Below are 25,065 nucleotides of genomic sequence, written 5' to 3'. Positions count from 1 at the left end.
CGATACGCAGGATGGTTCCCAGACCAGAGGTGGCAACAGTGACAAGTCGGGCCAGTTTGATGGTGCAAAGTGGCTCCTGCAATCTGCCATCCAGAAGCAGGGCTGCTTACTTTTGTTTGCCAGGGAAAGGAGCCGAGGTTTTTGTCTGGGGGCCTATGGCTGGGAGTGACCAGCTGGCTCCTGAAAAGGTACGATAGGCAGGATGGTTACCAGACCCATGGTGGCACCAGTGCCAAGTTCGGCTGATTTGATAGTACCAAGTGGCTCCTGCAATCTGCCATCAAAATGTTGGTAGGCGAGTTTTGTTTTCCAGGGAAAAGCGCCGTTGTTTGTGTTTGGGGGCCTGTGGGTGGGAGTGGCCGGATGGCTAATTAGAATCCACGATACGCAGGATGGTTCCCAGACCTAAAGTGGCACCAGTGACAAGTCGGGCCAGTTTGATGGTGCAAAGTTGCTACTGAAATCTGCCATCCAGAAACGGGGCAGCTTACTTTTGTTTGCCAGGGAAACGGGCCAAGGTTTGTGTCTGGGGGCCTATGGCTGTGAGTGACCGGCTAGGTCCTGAAAAGCTACGAGAGGCATGATGGTGACCAGACCCATGGTGGCACCAGTGCCAAGTTGGGCTGGTTTGATAGTACCAAGTGGCTCCTGCAATCTGCCATCAAAAAGTCGGCAAGCGAGTGTTGATTTCCAGGGAAAAGCGCCGTTGTTTGTGTTTGGGGGCCTGTGGCAGGGAGTGGCCGGCTGGCTCCTTAGAATCCACGATACGCAGCATGGTTCCCAGACCCAAGGTGGCACCAGTGCCAAGTCGGGCTGGCTTGATAATACCAAGTGGTTCCTGCAATCGGCCATCAAAAAGTTGGCAGGCGAGTTTTGTTTTCCAGGGAAAAGCGCCGTTGTTTTTGTTTGGGGGCCTATGGGTGGGAGTGGCCGGCTGGCTCCTTAGAATCCACGAGACGCAGGATGGTTCCCAGACCTGAGGTGGCACCAGTGCCAAGTTGGGCTGGTTTGATAGTACCAAGTGCGTCCTGCAATCTGCCATCCAGAAGCGGGGTAGCTTACTTTTGTTTGCCAGGGAAACGGGCCGAGGTTTGTGTCTCGGGGCCTATGGCTGGGAGTGACCGGCTGGCTCCTGAAAAGCTACGATAGGCAGGATGGTGACCAGACCCATGGTGGCACCAGTGCCAAGTTGGGCTGGTTTGATAGTACCAAGTGGCTCCTGCAATCTGCCATCAAAAATTTGGCAGGCGAGTTTGTTATCCAGGGAAAAGCGCCGTTGTTTGCGCCTGGGGCCCTATGGCCTGGAGTGGACGGATGGCTAATTAGAATCCACGATACACAGGATGGTTCCCAGACCCATGGTGGCACCAGTGCCAACTTGGGCTGGTTTGATAGTACCAAGTGGTTCCTGCAATCTGCCATCCAGAAGCGGGGCAGCTTACTTTTGTTTGCCAGGGAAACGGTCCGAGGATTGTGTCTGGGGGCCTAAGCCTGGAAGTGACCGGCTGGCTCGTGAAAAGCTACGATAGGCAGGATGTGGACCAGACCCATGACGGCACCAGTGCCAAGTTGGGCTGGTTTGATAGTACCAAGTGGCTCCTGCAATCTGCCATCAAAAACTTGGCAGGCGAGTTTTGTTTTCCAGGGAAAAGCGCCGTTGTTTGTGTTTGGGGGCCTGTGGCTGGGAGTGGCCGGCTGGCTCCTTAGAATCCACGATACTCAGCATGGTTCCCAGACCAGAGGTGGCACCAGTGCCAAGTTGGGCTGGTTTGATTGTAACAAGTGCGTCCGGGAATCTGCCATCCAGAAGCGGGGCAGCTTACTTTTGTTTGCCAGGGAAACGGGCCGAGGTTTGTGTCTGGGGGCCTATGGCTGGGAGTGGCCGGCTGGCTCCTGAAAAGCTACGATAGGCAGGATGGTGACCAGACCCATGGTGGCACCAGTGCCAAGTTGGGCTGGTTTGATAGTACCAAGTGGCTCCTGCAATCTGCCATCAAAAAGTCGGCAAGCGAGTGTTGATTTCCAGGGAAAAGCGTCGTTGTTTCTGTTTGGGGGCCTGTGGCTGGGAGTGGCCGGCTGGCTCCTTAGAATCCACAATACGCAGCATGGTTCCCAGACCCAAGGTGGCACCAGTGCCAAGTCGGGCTGGCTTGATAATACCAAGTGGTTCCTGCAATCGGCCATCAAAAAGTTGGCAGGCGAGTTTTGTTTTCCAGGGAAAAGCGCCGTTGTTTGTGCCTGGGGCCCTATGGCCTGGAGTGGACGGATGGCTAATTAGAATCCACGATACACAGGATGGTTCCCAGACCCATGGTGGCACCAGTGCCAAGTTGGGCTGGTTTGATAGTACCAAGTGGTTCCTGCAATCTGCCATCCAGAAGCGGGGCTGCTTACTTTTGTTTGCCAGGGAAACGGTCCGAGGTTTGTGTCTGGGGGCCTATGGCTGGGAGTGACCGGCTGGCTCCTGAAAAGCTACGATAGGCAGGATGGTGACCAGACCCATGGTGGCACCAGTGCCAAGTTGGGCTGGCTTGATAATACCAAGTGGTTCCTGCAATCGGCCATCAAAAAGTTGGCAGGCGAGTTTTGTTTTCCAGGGAAAAGCGCCGTTTTTTGTGCCTGGGGCCCTATGGCCTGGAGTGGACGGATGGCTAATTAGAACCCACGATACGCAGGATGGTTCCCAGACCTGAGGTGGCACCAGTGCCAAGTTGGGCTGGTTTGACGGTGCAAAGTGGCTCCTGCAATCTGCCATGCAGAAGCGGGGCAGCTTACTTTTGTTTGCCAGGGAAACGGGCCGAAATATTTGTCTGGGGGCCTCTGGCTGGGGGTGGCTGGCTGGCTCCTGAAAAGCTACGATAGGCAGGATGGTGACCAGACCCATGGTGGCACCAGTGCCAATTTGGGCTGGTTTGATAGTAACAAGTGGCTCCTGCAATCTGCCATCAAAAACTTGGCAGGCGAGTTTTGTTTTCCAGGGAAAAGCGCCGTTGTTTGTGTTTGGGGCCCTGTGGCAGGGAGTGGCCGGCTGGCTACTTAGAATCCACGATACGCAGCATGGTTCCCAGACCCAAGGTGGCACCAGTGCCAAGTCGGGCTGGCTTGATAATACCAAGTGGTTCCTGCAATCGGCCATCAAAAAGTTGGCAGGCAAGTTTTGTTTTCCAGGGAAAAGCGCCGTTGTTTGTGCCTGGGGCCCTATGGCCTGGAGTGGACGGATGGCTAATTAGAATCCACGATACACAGGATGGTTCCCAGACCCATGGTGGCACCAGTGCCAAGTTGGGCTGGTTTGATAGTAACAAGTGGTTCCTGCAATCTGCCATCCAGAAGCGGGGCAGCTTACTTTTGTTTGCCAGGGAAACGGTCCGAGGTTTGTGTCTGGGGGCCTATGGCTGGGAGTGACCGGCTGGCTCCTGAAAAGCTACGATAGGCAGGATGGTGACCAGACCCATGGTGGCACCAGTGCCAAGTTGGGCTGGCTAGATAATACCAAGTGGTTCCTGCAATCGGCCATCAAAAAGTTGTCAGGCGAGTTTTGTTTTCCAGGGAAAAGCGCCGTTGTTTGTGCCTGGGGCCCTATGGCCTGGAGTGGATGGATGGCTAATTAGAATCCACGATACACAGGATGGTTCCCAGACCCATGGTGGCACCAGTGCCAAGTTGGGCTGGTTTGATAGTACCAAGTGGTTCCTGCAATCTGCCATCCAGAAGCGGGGCAGCTTACTTTTGTTTTCCAGGGAAACGGGCCGAGGTTTTTGTCTGGGGGCCTATGGCTGGGAGTGACCGGCTGGCTCCTGAAAAGCTACGATAGGCAGGATGGTGACCAGACCCATGACGGCACCAGTGCCAAGTTGGGCTGGTTTGATAGTACCAAGTGGCTCCTGCAATCTGCCATCAAAAAGTTGTCAGGCGAGTTTTGTTTTCCAGGGAAAAGCGCCGTTGTTTGTGTTTGGGGGCCTGTGGCTGGGAGTGGCCGGCTGGCTCCTTAGAATCCACGATACTCAGCATGGTTCCCAGATCAGAGGTGGCACCAGTGCCAAGTTGGGCTGGTTTGATAGTACCAAGTGCGTCCGGGAATCTGCCATCCAGAAGCGGGGCAGCTTACTTTTGTTTGCCAGGGAAACGGGCCGAGGTTTTTGTCTGGGGGCCTATGGCTGGGAGTGACTGGCTGGCTCCTGAAAAGTTACGATAGGCAGGATGGTTCCCAGACCCATGGTGGCACCAGTGCCAAGTTGGGCTGGTTTGATAGTACCAAGTGGCTCCTGCAATCTGCCATCAAAAAGTTGGCAGGCGAGTTTTATTTTCCAGGGAAAAGCGCCGTTGTTTGTGTTTGGGGGCCTGTGGCAGGGAGTGGCCGGCTGGCTCCTTAGAATCCACGATACGCAGGATGGTTCCCAGACCAGTGGTGGCACCAGTGCCAAGTCGGGCTGGTTTGATAGTACCAAGTGCGTCCTGCAATCTGCCATCCAGAAGCGGGGCAGCTTACTTTTGTTTTCCAGGGAAACGGGCCGAGGTATTTGTCTGGGGGCCTATGGCTGGGAGTGACCGGCTGGCTCCTGAAAAGCTACGATAGGCAGGATGGTGACCAGACCCATGGTGGCACCAGTGCCAAGTTGGGCTGGTTTGATAGTACCAAGTGGCTCCTGCAATCTGCCATCAAAAAGTTGGCAGGCGAGTTTTGTTTTCCAGGGAAAAGCGCCGTTGTTTGTGTTTGGGTGCCTGTGGCTGGGAGTGGCCGGCTGGCTCCTTAGAATCCACGATACGCAGGATGGTTCCCAGACCAGTGGCGGCACCAGTGCCAAGTCGGGCTGGTTTGATATTAACAAGTGCGTCCTACTATCTGCCATCCAGAAGCGGGGCAGCTTACTTTTGTTTGCCAGGGAAACGGGCCGAGCTTTGTGTCTGGGGGCCTATGGCTGGGAGTGACCGGCTGGCTCCTGAAAAGCTACGACAGGCAGGATGGTGACCAGACCCATGGTGGCACCAGTGCCAAGTTGGGCTGGTTTGATAGTACCAAGTGGCTCCTGCAATCTGCCATCAAAAAGTTGTCAGGCGAGTTTTGTTTTCCAGGGAAAAGCGCCGTTGTTTGTGTTTGGGGGCCTGTGGCTGGGAGTGGCCGGCTGGCTAATTAGAATCCACGATACGCAGGATGGTTCCCAGACCAGAGGTGGCAACAATGACAAGTCGGGCCAGTTTGATGGTGCAAAGTGGCTCCTGCAATCTGCCATCCAGAAGCAGGGCTGCTTACTTTTGTTTGCCAGGGAAAGGAGCCGAGGTTTTTGTCTGGGGGCCTATGGCTGGGAGTGACCAGCTGGCTCCTGAAAAGGTACGATAGGCAGTATGGTTACCAGACCCATGGTGGCACCAGTGCCAAGTTCGGCTGATTTGATAGTACCAAGTGGCTCCTGCAATCTGCCATCAAAATGTTGGTAGGCGAGTTTTGTTTTCCAGGGAAAAGCGCCGTTGTTTGTGTTTGGGGGCCTGTGGGTGGGAGTGGCCGGATGGCTAATTACAATCCACGATACGCAGGGTGGTTCCCAGACCTAAAGTGGCACCAGTGACAAGTCGGGCCAGTTTGATGGTGCAAAGTTGCTACTGAAATCTGCCATCCAGAAACGGGGCAGCTTACTTTTGTTTGCCAGGGAAACGGGCCAAGGTTTGTGTCTGGGGGCCTATGGCTGTGAGTGACCGGCTAGGTCCTGAAAAGCTACGAGAGGCATGATGGTGACCAGACCCATGGTGGCACCAGTGCCAAGTTGGGCTGGTTTGATAGTACCAAGTGGCTCCTGCAATCTGCCATCAAAAAGTCGGCAAGCGAGTGTTGATTTCCAGGGAAAAGCGCCGTTGTTTGTGTTTGGGGGCCTGTGGCAGGGAGTGGCCGGCTGGCTCCTTAGAATCCACGATACGCAGCATGGTTCCCAGACCCAAGGTAGCACCAGTGCCAAGTCGGGCTGGCTTGATAATACCAAGTGGTTCCTGCAATCGGCCATCAAAAAGTTGGCAGGCGAGTTTTGTTTTCCAGGGAAAAGCGCCGTTGTTTTTGTTTGGGGGCCTATGGGTGGGAGTGGCCGGCTGGCTCCTTAGAATCCACGAGACGCAGGATGGTTCCCAGACCTGAGGTGGCACCAGTGCCAAGTTGGGCTGGTTTGATAGTACCAAGTGCGTCCTGCAATCTGCCATCCAGAAGCGGGGTAGCTTACTTTTGTTTGCCAGGGAAACGGGCCGAGGTTTGTGTCTCGGGGCCTATGGCTGGGAGTGACCGGCTGGCTCCTGAAAAGCTACGATAGGCAGGATGGTGACCAGACCCATGGTGGCACCAGTGCCAAGTTGGGCTGGTTTGATAGTACCAAGTGGCTCCTGCAATCTGCCATCAAAAATTTGGCAGGCGAGTTTGTTTTCCAGGGAAAAGCGCCGTTGTTTGCGCCTGGGGCCCTATGGCCTGGAGTGGACGGATGGCTAATTAGAATCCACGATACACAGGATGGTTCCCAGACCCATGGTGGCACCAGTGCCAACTTGGGCTGGTTTGATAGTAACAAGTGGTTCCTGCAATCTGCCATCCAGAAGCGGGGCAGCTTACTTTTGTTTGCCAGGGAAACGGTCCGAGGATTGTGTCTGGGGGCCTAAGCCTGGAAGTGACCGGCTGGCTCCTGAAAAGCTACGATAGGCATGATGGTGACCAGACCCATGACGGCACCAGTGCCAAGTTGGGCTGGTTTGATAGTACCAAGTGGCTCCTGCAATCTGCCATCAAAAACTTGGCAGGCGAGTTTTGTTTTCCAGGGAAAAGCGCCGTTGTTTGTGTTTGGGGGCCTGTGGCTGGGAGTGGCCAGCTGGCTCCTTAGAATCCACGATACTCAGCATGGTTCCCAGACCAGAGGTAGCACCAGTGCCAAGTTGGGCTGGTTTGATTGTAACAAGTGCGTCCTGCAATCTGCCATCCAGAAGCGGGGCAGCTTACTTTTTTTTGCCAGGGAAACGGGCCGAGGTTTGTGTCTCAGGGCCTATGGCTGGGAGTGGCCGGCTGGCTCATGAAAAGCTACGATAGGCAGGATGGTGACCAGACCCATGGTGGCACCAGTGCCAAGTTGGGCTGGTTTGATAGTACCAAGTGGCTCCTGCAATCTGCCATCAAAAAGTCGGCAAGCGAGTGTTGATTTCCAGGGAAAAGCGTCGTTGTTTGTGTTTGGGGGCCTGTGGCTGGGAGTGGCCAGCTGGCTCCTTAGAATCCACGATACGCAGCATGGTTCCCAGACCCAAGGTGGCACCAGTGCCAAGTCGGGCTGGCTTGATAATACCAAGTGGTTCCTGCAATCGGCCATCAAAATGTTCGCAGGCGAGTTTTGTTTTCCAGGGAAAAGCGCCGTTGTTTGTGCCTGGGGCCCTATGGCCTGGAGTGGACGGATGGCTAATTAGAATCCACGATACACAGGATGGTTCCCAGACCCATGGTGGCACCAGTGCCAAGTTGGGCTGGTTTGATAGTAACAAGTGCGTCCGGGAATCTGCCATCCAGAAGCGGGGCAGCTTACTTTTGTTTGCCAGGGAAACGGTCCGAGGTTTGTGTCTGGGGGCCTATGGCTGGGAGTGACCGGCTGGCTCCTGAAAAGCTACGATAGGCAGGATGGTGACCAGACCCATGGTGGCACCAGTGCCAAGTTGGGCTGGCTTGATAATACCAAGTGGTTCCTGCGATCGGCCATCAAAAAGTTGGCAGGCGAGTTTTGTTTTCCAGGGAAAAGCGCCGTTGTTTGTGCCTGGGGCCCTATGGCCTGGAGTGGACGGATGGCTAATTAGAACCCACGATACGCAGGATGGTTCCCAGACCTGAGGTGGCACCAGTGCCAAGTTGGGCTGGTTTGACGGTGCAAAGTGGCTCCTGCAATCTGCCATGCAGAAGCGGGGCAGCTTACTTTTGTTTGCCAGGGAAACGGGCCGAAATATTTGTCTGGGGGCCTCTGGCTGGGGGTGGCTGGCTGGCTCCTGAAAAGCTACGATAGGCAGGATGGTGACCAGACCCATGGTGGCACCAGTGCCAAGTTGGGCTGGTTTGATAGTACCAAGTGGCTCCTGCAATCTGCCATCAAAAACTTGGCAGGCGAGTTTTGTTTTCCAGGGAAAAGCGCCGTTGTTTGTGTTTGGGGGCCTGTGGCAGGGAGTGGCCGGCTGGCTCCTTAGAATCCACGATACGCAGCATGGTTCCCAGACCCAAGGTGGCACCAGTGCCAAGTCGGGCTGGCTTGATAATACCAAGTGGTTCCTGCAATCGGCCATCAAAAAGTTGGCAGGCGAGTTTTGTTTTCCAGGGAAAAGCGCCGTTGTTTGTGCCTGGGGCCCTATGGCCTGGAGTGGACGGATGGCTAATTAGAATCCACGATACACAGGATGGTTCCCAGACCCATGGTGGCACCAGTGCCAAGTTGGGCTGGTTTGATAGTACCAAGTGGTTCCTGCAATCTGCCATCCAGAAGCGGGGCAGCTTACTTTTGTTTGCCAGGGAAACGGTCCGAGGTTTGTGTCTGGGGGCCTATGGCAGGGAGTGACCGGCTGGCTCCTGAAAAGCTACGATAGGCAGGATGGTGACCAGACCCATGGTGGCACCAGTGCCAAGTTGGGCTGGCTAGATAATACCAAGTGGTTCCTGCAATCTGCCATCAAAAAGTTGGCAGGCGAGTTTTGTTTTCCAGGTAAAAGCGCCGTTGTTTGTGCCTGGGGCCCTATGGCCTGGAGTGGACGGATGGCTAATTAGAATCCACGATACACAGGATGGTTCCCAGACCCATGGTGGCACCAGTGCCAAGTTGGGCTGGTTTGATAGTACCAAGTGGTTCCTGCAATCTGCCATCCAGAAGCGGGGCAGCTTACTTTTGTTTGCCAGGGAAACGGTCCGAGGTTTTTGTCTGGGGGCCTATGGCTGGGAGTGACCGGCTGGCTCCTGAAAAGCTACGATAGGCAGGATGGTGACCAGACCCATGGTGGCACCAGTGCCAAGTTGGGCTGATTTGATATTACCAAGTGGCTCCTGCAATCTGCCATCAAAAATTTGGCAGGCGAGTTTTGATTTCCAGGGAAAAGCGCCGTTGTTTGTGTTTGGGGGCCTGTGGCTGAGAGTGGCCGGCTTGCTAATTGGAATCCACGATACGCAGGATGGTTCCCAGACCTGACGTGGCACCAGTGCCAAGTCGGGCTAGTTTGATGCTGCAAAGTGGCTCCTGCAATCTGCCAAGCAGAAGCGGGGTAGCTTACTTTTGTTTGCCAGGGAAAATGGCCGAGGTTTTTGTCTGGGGGCCTATGGCTGGGAGTGACCGGCTGGCTCCTGAAAAGCTACGATAGGCAGGATGGTGACCAGACCCATGGTGGCACCAGTGCCAAGTTGGGCTGATTTGATAGTAGCAAGTTGCTCCTGCAATCTGCCATCAAAAAGTTGGCAGGCGAGTTTTATTTTCCAGGGAAAAGCGCCGTTGTTTGTGTTTGGGGGCCTGTGGCTGGGAGTGGCCGGCTGGCTCCTTAGAATCCACGATACGCAGCATGGTATCCAGACCCAAGGTGGCACCAGTGCCAAGTTGGGCTGGTTTGATAATACCAAGTGGTTCCTGCAATCTGCCATCCAGAAGCGGGGCAGCTTACTTTTGTTTGCCAGGGAAACGGGCCGAGGTTTGTGTCTGGGGGCCTATGGCTGGGAGTGACCGGATGGCTCCTGAAAAGCTACCATAGGCAGGATGGTGACCAGACCCATGGTGGCACCAGTGCCAAGTTGGGCTGGTTTGATAGTACCAAGTGGCTCCTGCAATCTGCCATCAAAATTTGGCAGGCGAGTTTTGTTTTCCAGGGAAAAGCGCCGTGTTTTGGGTTTGAGGGCCTGCGGCTGGGAGTGGCCGGCTGGCTCCTTAGAATCCACGATACGCAGGATGGTTCCCAGACCAGAGGTGGCACCAGTGCCAAGTCGGGCTGGTTTGATTATACCAAGTGGCTCCTGCAATCTGCCATCCAGAAGCGGGGCAGCTTACTTTTGTTTGCCACGGAAACGGGTCGAGCTTTGTGTCTGGGGGCCTATGGCTGGGAATGACCGGCTGGTTCCTGAAGAGCTACGATGTGCAGGATGGTGACCAGACCCATGGTGGCACCAGTGCCAAGTTGGGCTGGTTTGATAGCACCAAGTGGCTCCTGCAATCTGTCATCAAAATTTGGCAGGCGAGTTTTGTTTTCCAGGGAAAAGCGTCGTTGTTTGTGTTTGGGGGCCTGTGGCTGGGAGTGGCCGGATGGCTAATTAGAATCCACGATACGCAGGATGGTTCCCAGACCCAAGGTGGCACCAGTGCCACATTGGGCTGGTTTGATAGTACCAAGTGCGTCCGGCAATCTGCCATCCAGAAGCGGGGCAGCTTTCTTTTTTTTGCCAGGGAAACGGGCCGAGCTTTGTGTCTTGGGGCCTATGGCTGGGAGTGACCGGCTGGCTCCTGGAAAGCTACGATAGGCAGGATGGTGACCAGACCCATGGTGGCACCAGTGCCAAGTTGGGCTGGTTTGATAGTACCAAGTGGCTCCTGCAATCTGCCATCAAAAAGTTGGCAGGCGAGTTTTGTTTTCCAGGGAAAAGCGTCGTTGTTTGTGTTTGAGGGCCTGTGGCTGGGAGTGGCCGGCTGGCTCCTTAGAATCCACGATACGCAGGATGGTTCCCAGACTTGACGTGGCACCAGTGCCAAGTCGGGCTGGTTTGATAGTACCAAGTGCGTCCTGCAATCTGCCATCCAGAAGTGGGGCAGCTTACTTTTGTTTTCCAGGGAAACGGGCCGAGGTTTTTGTCTGGGGGCCTATGGCTGGGAGTGACCGGCTGGCTCCTGAAAAGCTACGATAGGCAGGATGGTGACCAGACCCATGGTGGCACCAGTGCCAAGTTGGGCTGGTTTGATAGTACCAAGTGGCTCCTGCAATCTGCCATCAAAATTTGGCAGGCGAGTTTTGTTTTCCAGGGAAAAGCGCCGTGTTTTGGGTTTGAGGGCCTGCGGCTGGGAGTGGCCGGCTGGCTCCTTAGAATCCACGATACGCAGGATGGTTCCCAGACCAGAGGTGGCACCAGTGCCAAGTCGGGCTGGTTTGATTATACCAAGTGGCTCCTGCAATCTGCCATCCAGAAGCGGGGCAGCTTACTTTTGTTTGCCACGGAAACGGGTCGAGCTTTGTGTCTGGGGGCCTATGGCTGGGAATGACCGGCTGGTTCCTGAAGAGCTACGATGTGCAGGATGGTGACCAGACCCATGGTGGCACCAGTGCCAAGTTGGGCTGGTTTGATAGCACCAAGTGGCTCCTGCAATCTGTCATCAAAATTTGGCAGGCGAGTTTTGTTTTCCAGGGAAAAGCGTCGTTGTTTGTGTTTGGGGGCCTGTGGCTGGGAGTGGCCGGATGGCTAATTAGAATCCACGATACGCAGGATGGTTCCCAGACCCAAGGTGGCACCAGTGCCACATTGGGCTGGTTTGATAGTACCAAGTGCGTCCGGCAATCTGCCATCCAGAAGCGGGGCAGCTTTCTTTTTTTTGCCAGGGAAACGGGCCGAGCTTTGTGTCTTGGGGCCTATGGCTGGGAGTGACCGGCTGGCTCCTGGAAAGCTACGATAGGCAGGATGGTGACCAGACCCATGGTGGCACCAGTGCCAAGTTGGGCTGGTTTGATAGTACCAAGTGGCTCCTGCAATCTGCCATCAAAAAGTTGGCAGGCGAGTTTTGTTTTCCAGGGAAAAGCGTCGTTGTTTGTGTTTGAGGGCCTGTGGCTGGGAGTGGCCGGCTGGCTCCTTAGAATCCACGATACGCAGGATGGTTCCCAGACTTGACGTGGCACCAGTGCCAAGTCGGGCTGGTTTGATAGTACCAAGTGCGTCCTGCAATCTGCCATCCAGAAGTGGGGCAGCTTACTTTTGTTTTCCAGGGAAACGGGCCGAGGTTTTTGTCTGGGGGCCTATGGCTGGGAGTGACCGGCTGGCTCCTGAAAACTACGATAGGCAGGATGGTGACCAGACCCATGGTGGCACCAGTGCCAAGTTGGGCTGGTTTGATAGTACCAAGTGGCTCCTGCAATCTGCCATCAAAAAGTTGTCAGGCGAGTTTTGTTTTCCAGGGAAAAGCGCCGTTGTTTGTGTTTGAGGGCCTGTGGCTGGGAGTGGCCGGCTGGCTCCTTAGAATCCACGATACGCAGCATGGTATCCAGACCCAAGGTGGCACCAGTGCCAAGTTGGGCTGGTTTGATAATACCAAGTGGTTCCTGCAATCTGCCATCCAGAAGCGGGGCAGCTTACTTTTGTTTGCCAGGGAAACGGGCCGAGGTTTGTGACTGGGGGCCTATGGCTGGGAGTGACCGGATGGCTCCTGAAAAGCTACCATAGGCAGGATGGTGACCAGACCCATGGTGGCACCAGTGCCAAGTTGGGCTGGTTTGATAGTACCAAGTGGCTCCTGCAATCTGCCATCAAAATTTGGCAGGCGAGTTTTGTTTTCCAGGGAAAAGCGCCGTGTTTTGGGTTTGAGGGCCTGCGGCTGGGAGTGGCCGGCTGGCTCCTTAGAATCCACGATACGCAGGATGGTTCCCAGACCAGAGGTGGCACCAGTGCCAAGTCGGGCTGGTTTGATTATACCAAGTGGCTCCTGCAATCTGCCATCCAGAAGCGGGGCAGCTTACTTTTGTTTGCCACGGAAACGGGTCGAGCTTTGTGTCTGGGGGCCTATGGCTGGGAATGACCGGCTGGTTCCTGAAGAGCTACGATGTGCAGGATGGTGACCAGACCCATGGTGGCACCAGTGCCAAGTTGGGCTGGTTTGATAGCACCAAGTGGCTCCTGCAATCTGTCATCAAAATTTGGCAGGCGAGTTTTGTTTTCCAGGGAAAAGCGTCGTTGTTTGTGTTTGGGGGCCTGTGGCTGGGAGTGGCCGGATGGCTAATTAGAATCCACGATACGCAGGATGGTTCCCAGACCCAAGGTGGCACCAGTGCCACATTGGGCTGGTTTGATAGTACCAAGTGCGTCCGGCAATCTGCCATCCAGAAGCGGGGCAGCTTTCTTTTTTTTGCCAGGGAAACGGGCCGAGCTTTGTGTCTTGGGGCCTATGGCTGGGAGTGACCGGCTGGCTCCTGGAAAGCTACGATAGGCAGGATGGTGACCAGACCCATGGTGGCACCAGTGCCAAGTTGGGCTGGTTTGATAGTACCAAGTGGCTCCTGCAATCTGCCATCAAAAAGTTGGCAGGCGAGTTTTGTTTTCCAGGGAAAAGCGTCGTTGTTTGTGTTTGAGGGCCTGTGGCTGGGAGTGGCCGGCTGGCTCCTTAGAATCCACGATACGCAGGATGGTTCCCAGACTTGACGTGGCACCAGTGCCAAGTCGGGCTGGTTTGATAGTACCAAGTGCGTCCTGCAATCTGCCATCCAGAAGTGGGGCAGCTTACTTTTGTTTTCCAGGGAAACGGGCCGAGGTTTTTGTCTGGGGGCCTATGGCTGGGAGTGACCGGCTGGCTCCTGAAAAGCTACGATAGGCAGGATGGTGACCAGACCCATGGTGGCACCAGTGCCAAGTTGGGCTGGTTTGATAGTACCAAGTGGCTCCTGCAATCTGCCATCAAAAAGTTGTCAGGCGAGTTTTGTTTTCCAGGGAAAAGCGCCGTTGTTTGTGTTTGAGGGCCTGTGGCTGGGAGTGGCCGGCTGGCTCCTTAGAATCCACGATACGCAGCATGGTATCCAGACCCAAGGTGGCACCAGTGCCAAGTTGGGCTGGTTTGATAATACCAAGTGGTTCCTGCAATCTGCCATCCAGAAGCGGGGCAGCTTACTTTTGTTTGCCAGGGAAACGGGCCGAGGTTTGTGTCTGGGGGCCTATGGCTGGGAGTGACCGGATGGCTCCTGAAAAGCTACCATAGGCAGGATGGTGACCAGACCCATGGTGGCACCAGTGCCAAGTTGGGCTGGTTTGATAGTACCAAGTGGCTCCTGCAATCTGCCATCAAAATTTGGCAGGCGAGTTTTGTTTTCCAGGGAAAAGCGCCGTGTTTTGGGTTTGAGGGCCTGCGGCTGGGAGTGGCCGGCTGGCTCCTTAGAATCCACGATACGCAGGATGGTTCCCAGACCAGAGGTGGCACCAGTGCCAAGTCGGGCTGGTTTGATTATACCAAGTGGCTCCTGCAATCTGCCATCCAGAAGCGGGGCAGCTTACTTTTGTTTGCCACGGAAACGGGTCGAGCTTTGTGTCTGGGGGCCTATGGCTGGGAATGACCGGCTGGTTCCTGAAGAGCTACGATGTGCAGGATGGTGACCAGACCCATGGTGGCACCAGTGCCAAGTTGGGCTGGTTTGATAGCACCAAGTGGCTCCTGCAATCTGTCATCAAAATTTGGCAGGCGAGTTTTGTTTTCCAGGGAAAAGCGTCGTTGTTTGTGTTTGGGGGCCTGTGGCTGGGAGTGGCCGGATGGCTAATTAGAATCCACGATACGCAGGATGGTTCCCAGACCCAAGGTGGCACCAGTGCCACATTGGGCTGGTTTGATAGTACCAAGTGCGTCCGGCAATCTGCCATCCAGAAGCGGGGCAGCTTTCTTTTTTTTGCCAGGGAAACGGGCCGAGCTTTGTGTCTTGGGGCCTATGGCTGGGAGTGACCGGCTGGCTCCTGGAAAGCTACGATAGGCAGGATGGTGACCAGACCCATGGTGGCACCAGTGCCAAGTTGGGCTTGTTTGATAGTACCAAGTGGCTCCTGCAATCTGCCATCAAAAAGTTGGCAGGCGAGTTTTGTTTTCCAGGGAAAAGCGTCGTTGTTTGTGTTTGAGGGCCTGTGGCTGGGAGTGGCCGGCTGGCTCCTTAGAATCCACGATACGCAGGATGGTTCCCAGACTTGACGTGGCACCAGTGCCAAGTCGGGCTGGTTTGATAGTACCAAGTGCGTCCTGCAATCTGCCATCCAGAAGTGGGGCAGCTTACTTTTGTTTTCCAGGGAAACGGGCCGAGGTTTTTGTCTGGGGGCCTATGGCTGGGAGTGACCGGCTGGCTCCTGAAAAGCTACGATAGGCAGGATGGTGACCAGACCCATGGTGGCACCAGTGCCAAGTTGGGCTGGTTTGATAGTACCAAGTGGCTCCTGCAATCTGCCATCAAAAAGTTGTCAGGCGAGTTTTGTTTTCCAGGGAAAAGCGCCGTTGTTTGTGTTTGGGGGCCTGTGGCTGGGAGTGGCCGGCTGGCTCCTTAGAATCCACGATACGCAGCATGGTATCCAGACCCAAGGTGGCACCAGTGCCAAGTTGGGCTGGTTTGATAATACCAAGTGGTTCCTGCAATCTGCCATCCAGAAGCGGGGCAGCTTACTTTTGTTTGCCAGGGAAACGGGCCGAGGTTTGTGTCTGGGGGCCTATGGCTGGGAGTGACCGGATGGCTCCTGAAAAGCTACCATAGGCAGGATGGTGACCAGACCCATGGTGGCACCAGTGCCAAGTTGGGCTGGTTTGATAGTACCAAGTGGCTCCTGCAATCTGCCATCAAAATTTGGCAGGCGAGTTTTGTTTTCCAGGGAAAAGCGCCGTGTTTTGGGTTTGAGGGCCTGCGGCTGGGAGTGGCCGGCTGGCTCCTTAGAATCCACGATACGCAGGATGGTTCCCAGACCAGAGGTGGCACCAGTGCCAAGTCGGGCTGGTTTGATTATACCAAGTGGCTCCTGCAATCTGCCATCCAGAAGCGGGGCAGCTTACTTTTGTTTGCCACGGAAACGGGTCGAGCTTTGTGTCTGGGGGCCTATGGCTGGGAATGACCGGCTGGTTCCTGAAGAGCTACGATGTGCAGGATGGTGACCAGACCCATGGTGGCACCAGTGCCAAGTTGGGCTGGTTTGATAGCACCAAGTGGCTCCTGCAATCTGTCATCAAAATTTGGCAGGCGAGTTTTGTTTTCCAGGGAAAAGCGTCGTTGTTTGTGTTTGGGGGCCTGTGGCTGGGAGTGGCCGGATGGCTAATTAGAATCCACGATACGCAGGATGGTTCCCAGACCAGAGGTGGCACCAGTGCCACATTGGGCTGGTTTGATAGTACCAAGTGCGTCCGGCAATCTGCCATCCAGAAGCGGGGCAGCTTACTTTTGTTTGCCAGGGAAACGGGCCGAGCTTTGTGTCTGGGGTCTATGGCTGGGAGTGACCGGCTGGCTCCTGAAAAGCTACGATAGGCAGGATGGTGACCAGACCCATGGTGGCACCAGTGCCAAGTTGGGCTGGTTTGATAGTACCAAGTGGCTCCTGTAATCTGCCATCAAAATTTGGCAGGCGAGTTTTGTTTTCTAGGGAAAAGCGCCGTTGTTTGTGTTTGGGGGCCTGTGGCTGGGAGTGGCCGGCTGGCTCCTTAGAATCCACAATACGCAGGATGGTTCCCAGACCTGAGGTGGCACCAGTGCCAAGTTGGGCTGGTTTGATAGTACCAAGTGCGTCCTGCAATCTGCCATCCAGAAGCGGGGCAGCTTACTTTTGTTTTCCAGGGAAACGGGCCGAGGTATTTGTCTGGGGGCCTATGGCTGGGAGTGACCGGCTGGCTCCTGAAAAGCTACGATAGGCAGGATGGTGACCAGACCCATGGTGGCACCAGTGCCAAGTTGGGCTGGTTTGATAGTACCAAGTGGCTCCTGCAATCTGCCATCAAAAAGTTGTCAGGCGAGTTTTGTTTTCCAGGGAAAAGCGCCGTTGTTTGTGTTTGGGTGCCTGTGGCTGGGAGTGGCCGGCTGGCTCCTTAGAATCCACGATACGCAGGATGGTTCCCAGACCAGTGGTGGCACCAGTGCCAAGTCGGGCTGGTTTGATAGTAACAAGTGCGTCCTACTATCTGCCATCCAGAAGCGGGGCAGCTTACTTTTGTTTGCCAGGGAAACGGGCCGAGCTTTGTGTCTGGGGGCCTATGGCTGGGAGTGACCGGCTGGCTCCTGAAAAGCTACGATAGGCAGGATGGTGACCAGACCCATGGTGGCACCAGTGCCAAGTTGGGCTGGTTTGATAGTACCAAGTGGCTCCTGCAATCTGCCATCAAAAAGTTGTCAGGCGAGTTTTGTTTTCCAGGGAAAAGCGCCGTTGTTTGTGTTTGGGGGCCTGTGGCTGGGAGTGGCCGGCTGGCTAATTAGAATCCACGATACGCAGGATGGTTCCCAGACCAGAGGTGGCAACAATGACAAGTCGGGCCAGTTTGATGGTGCAAAGTGGCTCCTGCAATCTGCCATCCAGAAGCAGGGCTGCTTACTTTTGTTTGCCAGGGAAAGGAGCCGAGGTTTTTGTCTGGGGGCCTATGGCTGGGAGTGACCAGCTGGCTCCTGAAAAGGTACGATAGGCAGTATGGTTACCAGACCCATGGTGGCACCAGTGCCAAGTTCGGCTGATTTGATAGTACCAAGTGGCTCCTGCAATCTGCCATCAAAATGTTGGTAGGCGAGTTTTGTTTTCCAGGGAAAAGCGCCGTTGTTTGTGTTTGGGGGCCTGTGGGTGGGAGTGGCCGGATGGCTAATTACAATCCACGATACGCAGGGTGGTTCCCAGACCTAAAGTGGCACCAGTGACAAGTCGGGCCAGTTTGATGGTGCAAAGTTGCTACTGAAATCTGCCATCCAGAAACGGGGCAGCTTACTTTTGTTTGCCAGGGAAACGGGCCAAGGTTTGTGTCTGGGGGCCTATGGCTGTGAGTGACCGGCTAGGTCCTGAAAAGCTACGAGAGGCATGATGGTGACCAGACCCATGGTGGCACCAGTGCCAAGTTGGGCTGGTTTGATAGTACCAAGTGGCTCCTGCAATCTGCCATCAAAAAGTCGGCAAGCGAGTGTTGATTTCCAGGGAAAAGCGCCGTTGTTTGTGTTTGGGGGCCTGTGGCAGGGAGTGGCCGGCTGGCTCCTTAGAATCCACGATACGCAGCATGGTTCCCAGACCCAAGGTAGCACCAGTGCCAAGTCGGGCTGGCTTGATAATACCAAGTGGTTCCTGCAATCGGCCATCAAAAAGTTGGCAGGCGAGTTTTGTTTTCCAGGGAAAAGCGCCGTTGTTTTTGTTTGGGGGCCTATGGGTGGGAGTGGCCGGCTGGCTCCTTAGAATCCACGAGACGCAGGATGGTTCCCAGACCTGAGGTGGCACCAGTGCCAAGTTGGGCTGGTTTGATAGTACCAAGTGCGTCCTGCAATCTGCCATCCAGAAGCGGGGTAGCTTACTTTTGTTTGCCAGGGAAACGGGCCGAGGTTTGTGTCTCGGGGCCTATGGCTGGGAGTGACCGGCTGGCTCCTGAAAAGCTACGATAGGCAGGATGGTGACCAGACCCATGGTGGCACCAGTGCCAAGTTGGGCTGGTTTGATAGTACCAAGTGGCTCCTGCAATCTGCCATCAAAAATTTGGCAGGCGAGTTTGTTTTCCAGGGAAAAGCGCCGTTGTTTGCGCCTGGGGCCCTATGGCCTGGAGTGGACGGATGGCTAATTAGAATCCACGATACACAGGATGGTTCCCAGACCCATGGTGGCACCAGTGCCAACTTGGGCTGGTTTGATAGTAACAAGTGGTTCCTGCAATCTGCCATCCAGAAGCGGGGCAGCTTACTTTTGTTTGCCAGGGAAACGGTCCGAGGATTGTGTCTGGGGGCCTAAGCCTGGAAGTGACCGGCTGGCTCCTGAAAAGCTACGATAGGCATGATGGTGACCAGACCCATGACGGCACCAGTGCCAAGTTGGGCTGGTTTGATAGTACCAAGTGGCTCCTGCAATCTGCCATCAAAAACTTGGCAGGCGAGTTTTGTTTTCCAGGGAAAAGCGCCGTTGTTTGTGTTTGGGGGCCTGTGGCTGGGAGTGGCCAGCTGGCTCCTTAGAATCCACGATACTCAGCATGGTTCCCAGACCAGAGGTAGCACCAGTGCCAAGTTGGGCTGGTTTGATTGTAACAAGTGCGTCCTGCAATCTGCCATCCAGAAGCGGGGCAGCTTACTTTTTTTTGCCAGGGAAACGGGCCGAGGTTTGTGTCTGGGGGCCTATGGCTGGGAGTGGCCGGCTGGCTCATGAAAAGCTACGATAGGCAGGATGGTGACCAGACCCATGGTGGCACCAGTGCCAAGTTGGGCTGGTTTGATAGTACCAAGTGGCTCCTGCAATCTGCCATCAAAAAGTCGGCAAGCGAGTGTTGATTTCCAGGGAAAAGCGTCGTTGTTTGTGTTTGGGGGCCTGTGGCTGGGAGTGGCCAGCTGGCTCCTTAGAATCCACGATACGCAGCATGGTTCCCAGACCCAAGGTGGCACCAGTGCCAAGTCGGGCTGGCTTGATAATACCAAGTGGTTCCTGCAATCGGCCATCAAAATGTTCGCAGGCGAGTTTTGTTTTCCAGGGAAAAGCGCCGTTGTTTGTGCCTGGGGCCCTATGGCCTGGAGTGGACGGATGGCTAATTAGAATCCACGATACACAGGATGGTTCCCAGACCCATGGTGGCACCAGTGCCAAGTTGGGCTGGTTTGATAGTAACAAGTGCGTCCGGGAATCTGCCATCCAGAAGCGGGGCAGCTTACTTTTGTTTGCCAGGGAAACGGTCCGAGGTTTGTGTCTGGGGGCCTATGGCTGGGAGTGACCGGCTGGCTCCTGAAAAGCTACGATAGGCAGGATGGTGACCAGACCCATGGTGGCACCAGTGCCAAGTTGGGCTGGCTTGATAATACCAAGTGGTTCCTGCGATCGGCCATCAAAAAGTTGGCAGGCGAGTTTTGTTTTCCAGGGAAAAGCGCCGTTGTTTGTGCCTGGGGCCCTATGGCCTGGAGTGGACGGATGGCTAATTAGAACCCACGATACGCAGGATGGTTCCCAGACCTGAGGTGGCACCAGTGCCAAGTTGGGCTGGTTTGACGGTGCAAAGTGGCTCCTGCAATCTGCCATGCAGAAGCGGGGCAGCTTACTTTTGTTTGCCAGGGAAACGGGCCGAAATATTTGTCTGGGGGCCTCTGGCTGGGGGTGGCTGGCTGGCTCCTGAAAAGCTACGATAGGCAGGATGGTGACCAGACCCATGGTGGCACCAGTGCCAAGTTGGGCTGGTTTGATAGTACCAAGTGGCTCCTGCAATCTGCCATCAAAAACTTGGCAGGCGAGTTTTGTTTTCCAGGGAAAAGCGCCGTTGTTTGTGTTTGGGGGCCTGTGGCAGGGAGTGGCCGGCTGGCTCCTTAGAATCCACGATACGCAGCATGGTTCCCAGACCCAAGGTGGCACCAGTGCCAAGTCGGGCTGGCTTGATAATACCAAGTGGTTCCTGCAATCGGCCATCAAAAAGTTGGCAGGCGAGTTTTGTTTTCCAGGGAAAAGCGCCGTTGTTTGTGCCTGGGGCCCTATGGCCTGGAGTGGACGGATGGCTAATTAGAATCCACGATACACAGGATGGTTCCCAGACCCATGGTGGCACCAGTGCCAAGTTGGGCTGGTTTGATAGTAACAAGTGGTTCCTGCAATCTGCCATCCAGAAGCGGGGCAGCTTACTTTTGTTTGCCAGGGAAACGGGCCGAAGTTTGTGTCTGGGGGCCTATGGCTGGGAGTGACCGGCTGGCTCCTGAAAAGCTACGATAGGCAGGATGGTGACCAGACCCATGGTGGCACCAGTGCCAAGTTGGGCTGGCTAGATAATACCAAGTGGTTCCTGCAATCGGCCATCAAAAAGTTGGCAGGCGAGTTTTGTTTTCCAGGTAAAAGCGCCGTTGTTTGTGCCTGGGGCCCTATGGCCTGGAGTGGACGGATGGCTAATTAGAATCCACGATACACAGGATGGTTCCCAGACCCATGGTGGCACCAGTGCCAAGTTGGGCTGGTTTGATAGTACCAAGTGGTTCCTGCAATCTGCCATCCAGAAGCGGGGCAGCTTACTTTTGTTTGCCAGGGAAACGGTCCGAGGTTTTTGTCTGGGGGCCTATGGCTGGGAGTGACCGGCTGGCTCCTGAAAAGCTACGATAGGCAGGATGGTGACCAGACCCATGACGGCACCAGTGCCAAGTTGGGCTGGTTTGATAGTACCAAGTGGCTCCTGCAATCTGCCATCAAAAAGTTGGCAGGCGAGTTTTGTTTTCCAGGGAAAAGCGCCGTTGTTTGTGTTTGGGGGCCTGTGGCTGGGAGTGGCCGGCTGGCTCCTTAGAATCCACGATACTCAGCATGGTTCGAAGATCAGAAGTGGCACCAGTGCCAAGTTGGGCTGGTTTGATAGTACCAAGTGCGTCCGGGAATCTGCCATCCAGAAGCGGGGCAGCTTACTTTTGTTTGCCAGGGAAACGGGCCGAGGTTTTTGTCTGGGGGCCTATGGCTGGGAGTGACCGGCTGGCTCCTGAAAAGTTACGATAGGCAGGATGGTGACCAGACCCATGGTGGCACCAGTGCCAAGTTGGGCTGGTTTGATAGTACCAAGTGGCTCCTGCAATCTGCCATCAAAAAGTTGGCAGGCGAGTTTTGTTTTCCAGGGAAAAGCGCCGTTGTTTGTGTTTGGGGGCCTGTGGCAGGGAGTGGCCGGCTGGCTCCTTAGAATCCACGATACGCAGGATGGTTCCCAGACCAGTGGTGGCACCAGTGCCAAGTCAGGCTGGTTTGATAGTACCAAGTGCGTCCTGCAATCTGCCATCCAGAAGCGGGGCAGCTTACTTTTGTTTGCCAGGGAAACGGGCCGAGGTATTTGTCTGGGGGCCTATGGCTGGGAGTGACCGGCTGGCTCCTGAAAAGCTACGATAGTCAGGATGGTGACCAGACCCATGGTGGCACCAGTGCCAAGTTGGGCTGGTTTGATAGTACCAAGTGGCTCCTGCAATCTGCCATCAAAAAGTTGGCAGGCGAGTTTTGTTTTCCAGGGAAAAGCGCCGTTGTTTGTGTTTGGGGGCCTGTGGGTGGGAGTGGCCGGCTGGCTCCTTAGAATCCACGATACGCAGGATGGTTCCCAGACCAGTGGTGGCACCAGTGCCAAGTCGGGCTGGTTTGATAGTAACAAGTGCGTCCTACTATCTGCCATCCAGAAGCGGGGCAGCTTACTTTTGTTTGCCAGGGAAACGGGCCGAGCTTTGTGTCTGGGGGCCTATGGCTGGGAGTGACCGGCTGGCTCCTGAAAAGCTACGATAGGCAGGATGGTGACCAGACCCATGGTGGCACCAGTGCCAAGTTGGGCTGGTTTGATAGTACCAAGTGGCTCCTGCAATCTGCCATCAAAAAGTTGTCAGGCGAGTTTTGTTTTCCAGGGAAAAGCGCCGTTGTTTGTGTTTGGGGGCCTGTGGCTGGGAGTGGCCGGCTGGCTAATTAGAATCCACGATACGCAGGATGGTTCCCAGACCAGAGGTGGCAACAGTGACAAGTCGGGCCAGTTTCATGGTGCAAAGTGGCTCCTGCAATCTGCCATCCAGAAGCAGGGCTGCTTACTTTTGTTTGCCAGGGAAAGGAGCCGAGGTTTTTGTCTGGGGGCCTATGGCTGGGAGTGACCGGCTGGCTCCTGAAAAGGTACGATAGGCAGGATGGTTACCAGACCCATGGTGGCACCAGTGCCAAGTTCGGCTGATTTGATAGTACCAAGTGGCTCCTGCAATCTGCCATCAAAAAGTTGGCAGGCGAGTTTTGTTTTCCAGGGAAAAGCGCCGTTGTTTGTGTTTGGGGGCCTGTGGGTGGGAGTGGCCGGATGGCTAATTAGAATCCACGATACGCAGGATGTTTCCCAGACCTAAAGTGGCACCAGTGACAAGTCGGGCCAGTTTGATGGTGCAAAGTTGCTACTGAAATCTGCCATCCAGAAACGGGGCAGCTTACTTTTGTTTGCCAGGGAAACGGGCCAAGGTTTGTGTCTGGGGGCCTATGGCTGTGAGTGACCGGCTAGGTCCTGAAAAGCTACGAGAGGCATGATGGTGACCAGACCCATGGTGGCACCAGTGCCAAGTTGGGCTGGTTTGATAGTACCAAGTGGCTCCTGCAATCTGCCATCAAAAAGTCGGCAAGCGAGTGTTGATTTCCAGGGAAAAGCGCCGTTGTTTGTGTTTGGGGGCCTGTGGCAGGGAGTGGCCGGCTGGCTCCTTAGAATCCACGATACGCAGCATGGTTCCCAGACCCAAGGTGGCACCAGTGCCAAGTCGGGCTGGCTTGATAATACCAAGTGGTTCCTGCAATCTGCCATCAAAAAGTTGGCAGGCGAGTTTTGTTTTCCAGGGAAAAGCGCCGTTGTTTTTGTTTGGGGGCCTATGGGTGGGAGTGGCCGGCTGGCTCCTTAGAATCCACGAGACGCAGGATGGTTCACAGACCTGAGGTGGCACCAGTGCCAAGTTGGGCTGGTTTGATAGTACCAAGTGCGTCCTGCAATCTGCCATCCAGAAGCGGGGTAGCTTACTTTTGTTTGACAGGGAAACGGGCCGAGGTTTGTGTCTGGGGGCCTATGGCGGGGAGTGACCGGCTGGCTCCTGAAAAGCTACGATAGGCAGGATGGTGACCAGACCCATGGTGGCACCAGTGCCAAGTTGGGCGGGTTTGATAGTACCAAGTGGCTCCTGCAATCTGCCATCAAACACTTGGCAGGCGAGTTTTGTTTTCCAGGGAAAAGCGCCGTTGTTTGTGTTTGGGGGCCTGTGGCTGGGAGTGGCCGGCTGGCTCCTTAGAATCCACGATACTCAGCATGGTTCCCAGACCAGAGGTGGCACCAGTGCCAAGTTGGGCTGGTTTGATTGTAACAAGTGCGTCCGGGAATCTGCCATCCAGAAGCGGGGCAGCTTACTTTTGTTTGCCAGGGAAACGGGCCGAGGTTTTTGCCTGGGGGCCTATGGCTGGGAGTGGCCGGCTGGCTCCTGAAAAGCTACGATAGGCAGGATGGTGACCAGACCCATGGTGGCACCAGTGCCAAGTTGGGCTGGTTTGATAGTACCAAGTGGCTCCTGCAATCTGCCATCAAAAAGTTGGCAGGAGAGTTTTGTTTTCCAGGGAAAAGCGCCCTTGTATGTGTTTGGGGGCCTGTGGCTGGGAGTGGCCGGCTGGCTCCTTAGAATCCACGATACGCAGGATGTTTCCCAGACCCAAGTTGGCACCAGTACCAAGTAGGGCTGGTTTGATACTACCAAGTGGCTCCTGCAATCTGCCATCCAGAAGCGGGGCAGCTTACTTTTGTTTGCCAGGGAAACGGGCCGAGGTTTGGGTCTGGGGGCCTATGGCTGGGAGTGACCGGCTGGCTCCTGAAAAGCTACGATAGGCAGGATGTTGACCAGACCCATGGTGGCACCAGTGCCAAGTTGGGCTGATTTGATAGTACCAAGTGGCTCCTGCAATCTGCCATCAAAAATTTGGCAGGCGAATTTTGTTTTCCAGGGAAAAGCGCCGTTGTTTGTGTTTGGGGGCCTGTGGCAGGGAGTGGCCGGCTGGCTCCTGAAAAGCTACGATAGGCAGGATGGTGACCAGACCCATGGTGGCACCAGTGCCAAGTTGGGCTGGTTTATAGTACCAAGTGGCTCCGGCAATCTGCCATCAAAAAGATGGCAGACGAGTTTTGTTTTCCAGGGAAAAGCGCCGTTGTTTGTGTTTGGGGGCCTGTGCCTGGGAGTGGACGGATGGCTAATTAGAATCTACGATACGCAGGATGGTTCCCAGACCAGAGGTGGCACCAGTGCCAAGTCGGGTGGTTTGATAGTAGCAAGTGGCTCCTGCAATCTGCCATCCAGAAGCGGGACAGCTTACTTTTGTTTGTCAGGGAAACCGGCCGAGTTTTGTGTCTGTGGGCCTACGGCTGGGAGTGACCGGCTGGCTCCTGAAAAGCTACGATAGGCAGGATGGTGACCAGACCCATGGTGGCACCAGTGCCAAGTTGGGCTGGTTTGATAGTACCAAGTGGCTCCTGCAATCTGCCATCAAAAAGTTGGCAGGCAAGTTTTGTTTTCCAGGGAAAAGCGCCGTTGTTTTTGTTTGGGGGCCTATGGCTGGGAGTGGCCGGCTGGCTCCTTAGAATCCACGATACGCAGGATGGTTCCCAGACCTGAGGTGGCACCAGTGCCAAGTTGGGCTGGTTTGATAGTACCTAGTGCGTCCTGCAATCTGCCATCCAGAAGCGGGGTAGCTTACTTTTGTTTGCCAGGGAAACGGGC

The sequence above is a fragment of the Melospiza melodia genome, chromosome 3 (assembly GCF_035770615.1).
Source record: "Melospiza melodia melodia isolate bMelMel2 chromosome 3, bMelMel2.pri, whole genome shotgun sequence".
NCBI classification, from domain to species: domain Eukaryota; kingdom Metazoa; phylum Chordata; class Aves; order Passeriformes; family Passerellidae; genus Melospiza; species Melospiza melodia.
The sequence above is the reverse complement of the archived record's forward strand: the minus strand, read 5'-3'. Positions refer to the sequence as shown.